The following is an 11,655-nucleotide window of genomic DNA, read 5'->3' as shown; positions in this document are numbered from 1 at the left end:
TGTGTTTGTTTACCTTCCACATATGAGTGAAATCATACAGTGTTTGTCCTTCTCTGTCTGGATTATTTCACTTAACATAATACCTTCAAGGTCCATCCATGTAATTGCAAACGGGATGATTTTGTCTTTTTGTGGCTGAGTAGTATTCCATTATATTTATATACCACATCGTCTTTCTTTATCCAATCATCAGTCGATGGGCACTTGGGTTGCTTTCACATCTTGGCTATTGTGAATAATGCTGCAGTGAACATAGGGGTGCATAAGTCTCTTTGTATTGTTGATTTCAAGTTCTTTGGATAAATACTCAGTAGTAGGATAACTGGGTCCTATGGTATTTCTACTTTTAATTTTTTGAGAAATCTTCATACTGTTTTCCATAGTGGCTGCACCAGTTTGCATTTCCACCAGCAGTGTATAAGTGTTCCTTTTTCTCCACATCCTTTCCAACATTTGTTGTTTTTTGTCTTGTTAATTATAGCCATTCTAATGTGTAAGGTGATATCTCACTGTAGTTTTGATTTGCATTTCCCTGATGATTAGTGATGTTGAACATCTTTTCATGTGCCTGTTGGCCATCTGTATATCTTCTCTGAAAAAATGTCTATTCACATCCTATGCCCATTTTTTGACCAGGTTGTTTGGTATTTTGTTGTTGAGTTGTATAATTTCTTTATATATTTTGGAGATTAACCTCTAGTCAGATATTATTTGCAAATATTTTCTCCCAGTTGGTGGGTTGTCTTCGCATTTTGTTCCTGGTTTCCTTTCCTTTTGCAGAAGCTCTTTAGTCTGATGAAGTCCCATTTGTCTATCTTTTCTTTTGTTTCCCTTGCCCAAGTAGACATTATATTCAAAAGGATCTTTCAAAGACCAACATCAAAGAGTGTACTGCCTATATTTTCTTCTAAGAGTTTTATGGTTTCATGTCTTACCTTAAGGTTTAATCCATTTTGAGTTAGTTTTTGTGTATGGCAAAAGATAACGGTCTATGTTCATTCTTTTCATGCGGCTGCCCCGTTTTCCCAACACCGTTTTTTGAAGAGACTTTCCTTTCTCCATTGTATATTCTTAGCTCCTTTATCAAAGATTAGCTGTCCGTAGATGTGTGGGTTTTTTTCTGGAATTTCAATCCTGTTCCATTGATCTGTGTGTCTGTTTTTGTGCCAGTACCATGCTGTTTTGATTACTACAGCATTGTAGTATATTTTGAAGTCAGAGATTGTGATGCCTCCAGCTTTGTTCTTTTTTTCTCAGGATTGCTTTAGCTATTGCAATTCTATTCATATTTAGCTATATGAATTTTAGGATTCTTTGTTCTATTTCTATGAAGAATGTCATTGGGATTCTGATTGGAATTGCATTACCTCTGTAGATTGCTTTAGGTAGTATGGCCATTTTAAACTATGTTTACTATTCCAATCCATGTGCATGGAATATCTTTCCATTTCTTTATGTCATCATCGATTTTTTTCAATAATGTCTTATAGTTTTCACTGTATAGGTCTTTCACCTCATTTGTTAAATTTATGCCTAGATATTTTATTCTTTTCCTTGTGATTGTAAACGGGATGGCATTCTTGAGTTCTCTTTCTGTTAGTTCATTACTAGAGTATAGAACTGCAACTGATTTTTGTAAGTTGATTTTGTACCCCACAACTTTGTAGTTGTTAATTATTTCTAATAGTTTTCTGATGGATTCTTAAGGGTTTTCTATATATAAAATTGTGTTGTCTGCAAACAGTGAGAGTTTCATATCTTCATTGCCAATTTGGATACCTTTTATTTATTTTTCTTGCCTAATTTCTCTGGCAAAAACCTCGAGTACTATGTTGAATAAGTGTGGTCAGAGTGGGCACTCTTGTCTTGTTCCTGTTCTGAAGGATGGCTTTCAGTTTTTCCCCCTTGAGTATGATGTTGGCTGTGGATTTGTCACATGTGATCTTCATTATGTTGAGGTACTTTCCTTCGATACCCATTCTATTGAGAGTTTTTATCATAAATGGATGTTGGATCTTGTCAAGTGCTTTCTCTGCATTTATTGAGATGATCATGTGGTTTTTATTCTGGATTTTGTTAATGTGGCATATCACATTGATTGATTTGTGGCTGTTGAACCCTCCCTGGACCCCTGGTATAAATCCCAATTGATCTTGGTGTATGATCCTTTTAATGTATTGCTGTATTCAGTTTGCCAATATTTTGTTGAGGATTTTTGCATTTATGTTCATCAGTGATATTGGCCTTTTATTTTTCTTTCTTTGTGTTGTCCTTGTTTGGCTTTGGGATCAGGGTGATGCTGTCCTCATAGAATGTGTTAGAAAGTGTTCTGTCTTCTTCAATTTTTTTGAATAGTTTGAGAAGGATAGGTGTTGAATCTTCTTTGAGTGTTTGGTAGAATTCTCCAGAGAAGCCATCTGGTCCTGGACTTTTATTTTTTGGGAGGTTTTTGATTACTGTTTCAATCTCTTTCCTTGCGATTGGTCTGTTCAGATTCTCTGTTTCTTCTTGGTTCAGTTTTGGGAGGTTGTATGAGTCTAAGAATTTATCCATTTCTTCTAGATTGTCCACTTTTTGGCATATGGTTTTCCATAGCGTTCTCTTATAATACCTTGTATTTCTGTGGTATCTGTTGTAACTTCTCTTTCATTTCTAATTTTATTTATTTGAGCCTTCTCTCTTCTTTTTTTAGTGAGTCTGGCTAAGGGGTTGTCAATTTTGTTTATCTTCTCAAAGAACAAGCTCTTTGTTTCATCGATCTTTTCTACTGACTTTTTGATTTCAATTTCATTATTTCTGCTCTAATTTTTATTATTTCCCTCCTTCCATTGACTTTGGGCTTTCTTCTTCTTTTTCTAGTTCTATTAGGTGTAGCTTAAGATTGCTTACTTGAGATTTTTCTTGTTTATTAAGGTGGGCCTGTATTGCTATGAATTTCCTGCTTAGGATCACTTTTGCTGCATCCTCTATGAGTTGGTATGGTGTATTTTGACTTTCTTTTGTCTCCAGATTTTTTTTTATATCTCCTTTAATTTCTTCAATGGTCCATTGGTTGTTCAGTAGCATATTGTTTAGTCTCCACATGTTTGTCCCTTTCCCAGCTTTTTCCTTGTAGTTGATTTCTGGTTTCACAGCATTATGGTCAGAAAAGATGCTTGACATGATTTTAATCTTCTTAAATTTATTGAGGCTTGCTTTGCTTCCCAACATATGGTCTACCTTTGAGAATGTTCCATGTGCACTTTAGAAGAGTGTGTATTCTGCTGTTTGGGGATGGAGTATTCCCAATATATCTATTAAGTCCATCTGGTCTAGTTTTTCATTTAATTCCCCTATTTCCTTGTTGACTTTCTGTCTCAATGATCTATCCATTGATGTAAGTGGAGTGTTAAGGTCCCCTACTATTATTGTGTTACTGCTTATTTCTCTTTTTAAGTCTATTAATAGTTGCTGTATGTACTTTGGTCCTCCTGTGTTAGGTGCGTATACATTTATAAGTGTTATGTCCTCTTGGTGGAGTCTCCCTTTTATCATTATATACTGCCCCTCTTTGTTTCTCATTGCCTTTTTTGTCTTGAAGTCTATTTTGCCTTATATAAGTGTGGCAACATCTGCTTTCTTTTGTTTACCATTAGCTTGGTGTATCATCTTCCACCCCTTCACTCTGAGCCTAGGTTTGTCTTTAGAGCTGAGGTGTTTCCTGAAGGCAGCATGTCGTTGGGTCCTGTTTTTCAATCCATCCCATCACTCTGTGTCTTTTGATTGGGGAATTCAATCCATTTACATTTAGAGTGATTATTTATATAAGAGGGCTTAATGCTGCTGTTTTATCACTTGTTTTCCAGTTGTTCTGTATTTCCCTTATTTCTCATCCTGTGTATTTCCAAGTGCCAATTCGGTTTGGCGGTTCTCTATGACGATTTTCTCAGTTTTATCTTCATTTATCATTTGTGTCTCTGTTCTGATTTTTTGTTTAGTGGTTACTGTGAGGTTTGTATAAAAGATCTCATAGATGAGATGATAGTCTATTTCCTGATAGACTCTTACTTCTTTAGCCCAAGCAGTTTCTATCTCTTTACTCTTCCCTAAATTATTGTTGTCACAACTTATTCCATTTTGGTTTGTGAGCTTGTGATTAAAATGAAGTTGTTATAGTTATTTTTGATGGTTTCTTTCCCTTTATCTTTAATTTTTATAATTAAGTGTTAGCTAACCTGTTTGATAAAGAGCTGCAATTTTCTGATTTTGTCTATTTATCTCCTTGCTCAAGGTTTTATAAAGCCTTTCTTTTTTTTCAGGTACAAAGATCTTCTTGATCATTTCTTGTAGGGGGAATCTTATGGTGATGAACTCCCTCAGCTTTTGTTTATCTGGGCAAGTTTTTATTTCTCCATCATATCTAAAGGATATTTCCACTCTATAGAGTATTCTTGGCTGAAAGTTCTGTCTTTCAGAATTTTGAAATATCATTCCACTCTCTCCTAGCCTGTAAGGTTTCTACTGAGAAGTCCACTGAAAGCCTGATAGAGGTTCCTTTGTAGATTATTTTCCTCTGCCTTGCTGCCCTTAATATTTTTTCTTGGTCATTGACTTTTGCCAGTTTTACTAAAATATGCCTTGGAGAAGGTCTTTTCACATTTATGTAATTAGGAGTTCTGTTGGCTTCATTTATTTGTAATTCCAGCTCCTTCTCCAGGTTTGGGAAGTTTTCAACTATTATTTCTTTGAACAAACTCTCTGCTCCTTTCTCCCTCGCTTCTCCCTCTTGAATACCTATAATCCTCATGTTGCATTTCCTAATTGAGTTGGATATTTCTCAGAGAATTACTTCATTTCTTTTTAGTCTTAGTTCTCTCTCCTCCTCCATCTGAAACATCGCTATATTTCTGTCCTCTAAATTGCTAATTCTGTCCTCCATTATATCAGCTCTGATATTTAAGGACTCCAGATTTTTCTTTATCTCACTCATTGTGTTTTTCATCTCTAACATTTCTGATTGTTTTTTTAAAATAGTTTTAATCTCTTTTGTGAAGAATTCCCTCTGTTCATTAATTTTCTTCCTGATTTCATTGACCTGTCTTTCTGAGTGCTCTCGTAACTCATTGAGTCTTCTTATGACAGGTATTTTGAATTCACTGTCATTTAGATTGTAAATTTCTGTGCATTCAGGATTGATTTCTGGTTGCTTGTCATTTTCCTTCTGCTCTGAAGTGTTAATATACCTCTTCATACTATTTGATGAGATGGATTTTTGCTGTCACATAGTGGTAGTATCTGTTCGCAGATTCCACCTGCTGCCACTGGGATGATGTGGGAACTGTGTATTCTGGGCCTGCCACAATCCCTGGAAGCTGTGCTTGTCCTTTGCAAGCTATGCTGACAGGGCCCCTCTGTGTCTTCCCATTGACTGCTGCTGCTTTACATACATATGCACAGGCACTCTGGCAGGGGTCCCTTGCCCTGGTTGACTGGCCGAGCTGGTGCATCAGGAGGCAGGAGGGGCACTTTGTTTCACATGCATGATCCTGGGGGATCTTCCACCCTGCACTTGCTCTCTGTCCTCCTGTGATGCTCAGATTCATGAAATGTCCCTGTGATTGCTTAGCTTCTTCAATGTGGAGCCTTCTCACAGGTTGGGAGGCAACTCCGAGACAAGGCGTTCCCATGGAGGGCTCTCCTTTCTTCCCTCTCCTCTCAGAGCTGTGCATGGTCCAATGCCCTTGATTGCTGTCACTGGGGGAGGGAAAGGAGACCCCCGTTCCACCTACCACTGCCCCACTGCCTCTTGGGGAGTGCAGCACCTCCACCTTCAGCCATATGGCTGCGTGGATCTCTCAGACATCTGTTGTGTTGTGTGAATGTCTTCTGTTGGTTTATGAATGCCATTTGTTGTAACTTAGAGGGGAGAATCTAAGGGAAGAGCTCACTCTGCCATGAACCGACATCCTATGCAAGGTGCATTTTTAATAGGAGGAAGCATGGAGTAAGTCACCTTGCACTACCAGATACTAAGATGCAGTATTATAAAGCTACAATGTTGAAGTGTTTTATTCTGTAAGAATCCAGAGTTCAGAGCAGATCCAAAGAATTACAGATTTTCAGTGGTAGAGATTCAAACACAGATAAATGAGAAAAGAACATTCATGACCTCATCCCCAAGCAACCTCTGGAGTCTGTGGAATGGTGGCTGAATGCATGATCCTGGGGAGCCAAGAAGATCTGAGAGAACTTCCCTCATCAGGCCTTCTCGTGTCAACACCCTCCTCCACATCATGTCTAATGCACTGTATTTCTCCACTGGATCATGTGTGGAGAAAGAGTTCCATAGTTATGGTCTATACATTAGAAGAACATTCCCACTTTACTTCTCCAATAAGAAAATATTCAGATGTTACTGATTGTAAATGGCAGCCATTTCAAACAATAAGAAAATGGAAATTGAGGAAAATTTGTCCAGAAACAAAGATCTTGAGGACTTAAGCAGACATATCAACAGCAGACACCCAGCAGCACAGCACCCTCAGAAGCAGCCTACCGAACTCCCCCAACGCATATGCATTTTTTTTATTTATTCTGCAACCACTAACAACTTTTTTTTTTTTTTAAAGATTGGCACCTGAGCTAACATCTGTCACCAATCTTTTTTGTTTGTTTGGTTTTCTTCTTCTTCTCCCCAAAGGCCCCCAGTACATAGTTGTGTATTTTAGTTGTGATGCTTCTGGTCGTGCTATGTGGGACGCCGCCTCAGCATGGCCTGATGAGCTGTGCCATGTCCACACCCAGGATCTGAACTGGCAAAACTAGGGGCCACCAAAGTGAAGCATGTGAACTTAACCACTTGGTCACAGGGCCGGCTCCAAGTGCATGCATTTTAAAGCCAAAGACTCTGAAACTGAGGCACTTTGCATATCCAATGTGGTTATTTATTCAGAACAAATGGTGTGCTTGTATTTATACCAAGGTTTGGGATTAACGATACTACTTACGAAAAGATAAAGATGGTTTAGTGATCTCACAGAGCCCAAATAGTGATTCTGAATGGAAACCAAGATCCCTTCAATGATTTCAAAACAAACTTACCTCTACCAGGGCAGGAGGGCAATCTGTTCCATTCCTTTGTCTGGCCATGTAACAGAAAGAATAGCTACACAGGTGTCATATTGCCGTTCTGATAACATCAGTCTTGAAATAATAAGCAACCAACCATACATGATACTAAACACGAAACTTTCTCATCAGAGTTCCTGCTTGCTGAAGAGTGAGTGTGTGAAAGAAGTAACTTGATCTGTGGCGGAAGCTCAGCTTGCCCAAGAAGTCAGAGCAAACCTCATTCAGGAAGAATATCAAGAATATTCCCAAGTCAAGGGAAGAGACCTGTACAGACTTCTAGAGGAGATAAGGGGCCCAGCTCTTCTGGCTGCTTCAGACGATTATGGAATATGAAACACTCTCTGACTTCATTAAAGAGGCTTTGATGTGAATGTTTACCTTCTTATCAACATTAACTTCTAATTTTCTGTGTCACCCAGTGTTCTAGATGATCAAGATTGGGTAGCTCTTTCACATATAAGTAAAACATTTTCTCATAATTAAGGAAAGTTGCATTAAATAAAGTGTAATTAGGTCACATGGGAAATGATTTTTCAGTAATAAGTAGACAGGGAATGGTGGCCCTGAGAGTCAGGTTGTTAGCATCTTTTTAAAAGCCCAGAATTACTTTTGGTTAAAATAACAGAATTACAGATTTTCATCGTATGATAACGGTGACATTTGGGTTCAGCAGGGAAAGAACTGATTGTCTACCACACGGTATTAGAGGAGCTGACTCACCATTGGGAAAAGCTGAAGTTAGCTCCCATCTCACCGTGTGGACATCTGCCATTCTCTGGGCAGCGCAACCTCTACACACCCACCTTAGGGCCCTAGCAGCTTGCCTCTGGGCACAGGACTTGGGCTCTGCTGAATGCATTTCTTCCCTCAGAACCAAATCTGAAGCTTGGTGAATCAAAGCAGGGAAGCAGCAGGGCCACAAGGGTCCATTCTGACCAGAGGGCTGCAGTGCCCCACGAATCCCCGAGACAGCAGCGCACGTGCTCAGCCAGCAGCAGAGGAGCCGAGAGTCCCACGGGGGTGGTGGCAGGCAGCAGTGTCTGTGCCCAACCACCAGCCGCAGGGATGTCTTCACCAGGCCCACGGGGGCAGCCCAGCTGCGTGCAGCAAGCCTCTCCCTAGGCCCATTCATTCTGCGACCTGCTCTGTGTCCCTCATCCTTTAATAAGTCGATTCCTTCTCGACGTAGATGGAAGTGCTTTGGGGAGTTACAACTAAAAATCCTGATCAATACATTCACCTGCCACAGCATCATAAACTTCAAATGTATTAATAATTTGCATAAGAAAAATATTCTAAAAGATTAGAGAATATGTTTTATAATTATATATTAATACATATATGTAATAACAATGCATATATTAAGATATGTATATGCATTAAAATATGCATATTTTTATGATACATATGTATGTTAATTACCAAAGCCAGAGGAAATACGATAGCTTTTTCTATGTAAAAACTTAAAACTCTGGCATGGCAAACATCATACACTAAGAAAGCAAAAAGGCAATAGAACCAGGAAAGGAATATATTAAAAGTTACGAGACAGAAGTATATTTTCTAAATGTAAAATGCTTAAATATCAATGACAAAAAAACCCACAAATACCCCAAGAGAAAAACAGGCAATGGACATTAAGCTCAATTGATAAGAAGGAATACAAATAGGAAAATGTAAAAAGGTAATCTCACCAGTTATGATAAATAAAAATTAAAACAATGACACACTCATTTTGCATATCAAATAGGCAAATATATAAATGAAAAGAATAATAGTGACCATTGTTCACAAGAGTGGGTGGAAAGGTAGATTTCCTACACTGTCGGTAGAAGTGTAAACAGTGCGTATTTTCTGTATGTGAGTTAAGCGAGCCCCCTCAAGACATTTATCCTAAGGAAGAATAAACTTAGCAAACTTTGCAAAGATGTGTATTTAAAAATGTGTAAATGTTTACTATAGCATTATTTTTATTAAAATATTTGGGATGAACTTTATGCTTATCCTTGATGGACTGGTAAGTTAATTGTGGTGAATCCGCAGGACGGGATACGCTGCTGCTCTTCCGCGGTTACGCAGACCTGCATTTAGACACGTAAAATATCTGTAATGTACTAAGTGAAGAAGTTTTTTCATCACACATATGCCCATAAAAACAAGACAACCAATGAGCCGCTCTGGAAAGCACTACCTGCAGCAGGAGCCTATGTCCTGCTTCTTACCTGGTTTTAGCGTTGCCAGGAGCCCAGAGGCTGCACCCAGGATTCCCTTGGCCACTGTCCTCTTCCTCCTCCTCCGTTTATAACTCCCCTCTCCTGATGATCTCAAGGTTTCCAGGAAATAAATACTTGCACAAACATTTTCAGGACTCCTGACCTTAAGTATCAGGCTCGGGTAAACACTAAATTCCTCTTCGGGAATTTGTTCTAAATAACCCCAGGAAGCAGCAGACAGCCACGCTCCATGGACAGACAGGGATGTGCAGATATCAACTATCTCTTCCCCCCAGCTCGTCCTAAGACTGAGCTCACTCCTTTCTTTTCTAAAGCCCATGACTTTGTGCTGCTGCTATATGATAGCATGCCCTCCCTCTGCATCATGGTTACTGAGGGAAAGCAAGAGTTACCCCTCACAAGCAAAAGAGTGTGGGCCTTGCAAAGAGACTTGACTGCAAATCTTGATCCATCTTGGACTGGCCTTGGGGGATCCAGTCCCCAGTACTTTGATGGCAGCGCAGATCCCTGGAGCACTCAGGCAGGCAAACCCCACCCTTCTGAGACCCTGGCCAAGTGCACTCCACCCTTGGCAGGGTGTGGCTGGGACCTTTCAAGACCAGAAGCGCTGAAAAGCTTATTTCCCTCTTGTACTCTCAATACTGCTGCACCTCAGGTAATTTTTAAAAAAATTTTTACTTTCCAAAACAGCGCAAACTATATATGTGCTTAAGTTAAAATAGATTCTTGCTAGGTATTTTTATTGGGAATTTCGGAACTTTTGTTGTTATCATGGTGGGTGTTCCTCTGCTTTGCTGGAGCCCTGAGGACAGTTTCCTCTGCAGTTTGGGAATGTAACTTATATTTGAGATGTTCAGTTAACATTTACACCACAGCCCTTGTCCCCATAGCCCGCCACCAAGGCAGACTGCCTGGATAAGGGAAGGCCTCCTGCCTGAGCTGTGTGAAGCATCACACCTTCCTGGAATTTGAATCAGGTACAAATGCAGTGTAAAGTAGATAGGGTCCCATCCCTCAGGCTCCCAATACACAGGCTCCAGTATACACCTGGTTGAACTGGTATATTTATTAACAGCCCCCCATTTCACTCTCAGAAGAGTCTTGGTTTGGATGATGAATTCTATGGTCACCCTAAAAGCCACCTTAGTTAACTGTGGATATGAAGTCCCATGTCCCAGGAAACCTCTCAGTCCTGGACAAACCAGGACACTTGGTCTCCCTTGGCATAGCAGTGATCAAGACTGCTTGGGTCCAAGAGCTCCCTAGGACCTGGGGCAGGGTCCAGCCCACCTTCCTTTGTGGTCAGCTCACTTGGGAGGCCATGGTGTCTTTCCTATCCAGCCCTCAATCGGGATTACTCTCTTCCATCAGAAAGCTAACAATACTGGCTCTCAAAGAGACAGGGCCAGAGTCTCCATCCTCCTCTCCCTGATACATGTGGCCTCTGAAAGTTTCCCAGCCCTGTCCCAAGGCCACCAGGTCCTGTGAAGCGCAGGCTGGGTCAGCCAGTAAAACAGTCCTTCTACTCCCTTGCCTGAGGGCAATGGGAGCCTACCCGCCCCACGTGTACCCACCCTGAGTGGGTAAGCAGTGATCCTTCTGAAAGCATGATTATGTCCCAGGATGACCCTCCCTTTCATGTACTAGATATAGAAGGAGCCAGCTCCTTTTTCACAATGAATAGACAAACCAATATGTATACATACTTTAGATTCCTCCTACCATGATGCCGCACTATCTGTAAAATTGTGCCTTTTGTCTTATTTTTATGTACTTTGTATCTGTCTCTAGGTCCCAGAACTCGAATGTGAGTTCCTTGAGCACAAAGACCACCTTGTTCACTGTTGTATCAAGGCTGACCAATCCTGGTCTCCCCAGGACCAAGCAGTTTCCCAGGACATGGGAATTTGGGTGCTGAAACCAGGACAGCTGATTAAACCTGGATGGTTGATCACCCTAGTTTGTACGCTCAATCCCAGAGCAGCGCCAGCATGTAGCAGGTGTTCAATAAACAATAGTTGTCTCACTGTGACCTACACTCTTACTTTCCAAGTTCGTTTTTAGAATTAAAAGAGGGGGGAGAAGGTCCCAAAATCCCCAACAGGAGCTTGATAACTGTGAGTGTCGGCTCAAAGGATGAGTTTAGGGCTTACTCCTGCTCAGCTCTCACTCTGTCCTGCGAGGAGACAGGATGCCATGGTTGACCAGATGTGCCAGCCCATCTCCTGGGCAAGCAGCACTGTTTTCTCCTTCCATGTTTGCCCGTGTATTTCAGGGGCTGGAACACTGGACACTGCATTTACTAGACCCC

This window comes from Equus quagga, chromosome 9, assembly GCF_021613505.1.
Source record: "Equus quagga isolate Etosha38 chromosome 9, UCLA_HA_Equagga_1.0, whole genome shotgun sequence".
Lineage (NCBI taxonomy): Eukaryota > Metazoa > Chordata > Mammalia > Perissodactyla > Equidae > Equus > Equus quagga.
Note: the sequence above shows the minus strand (reverse complement) of the source record.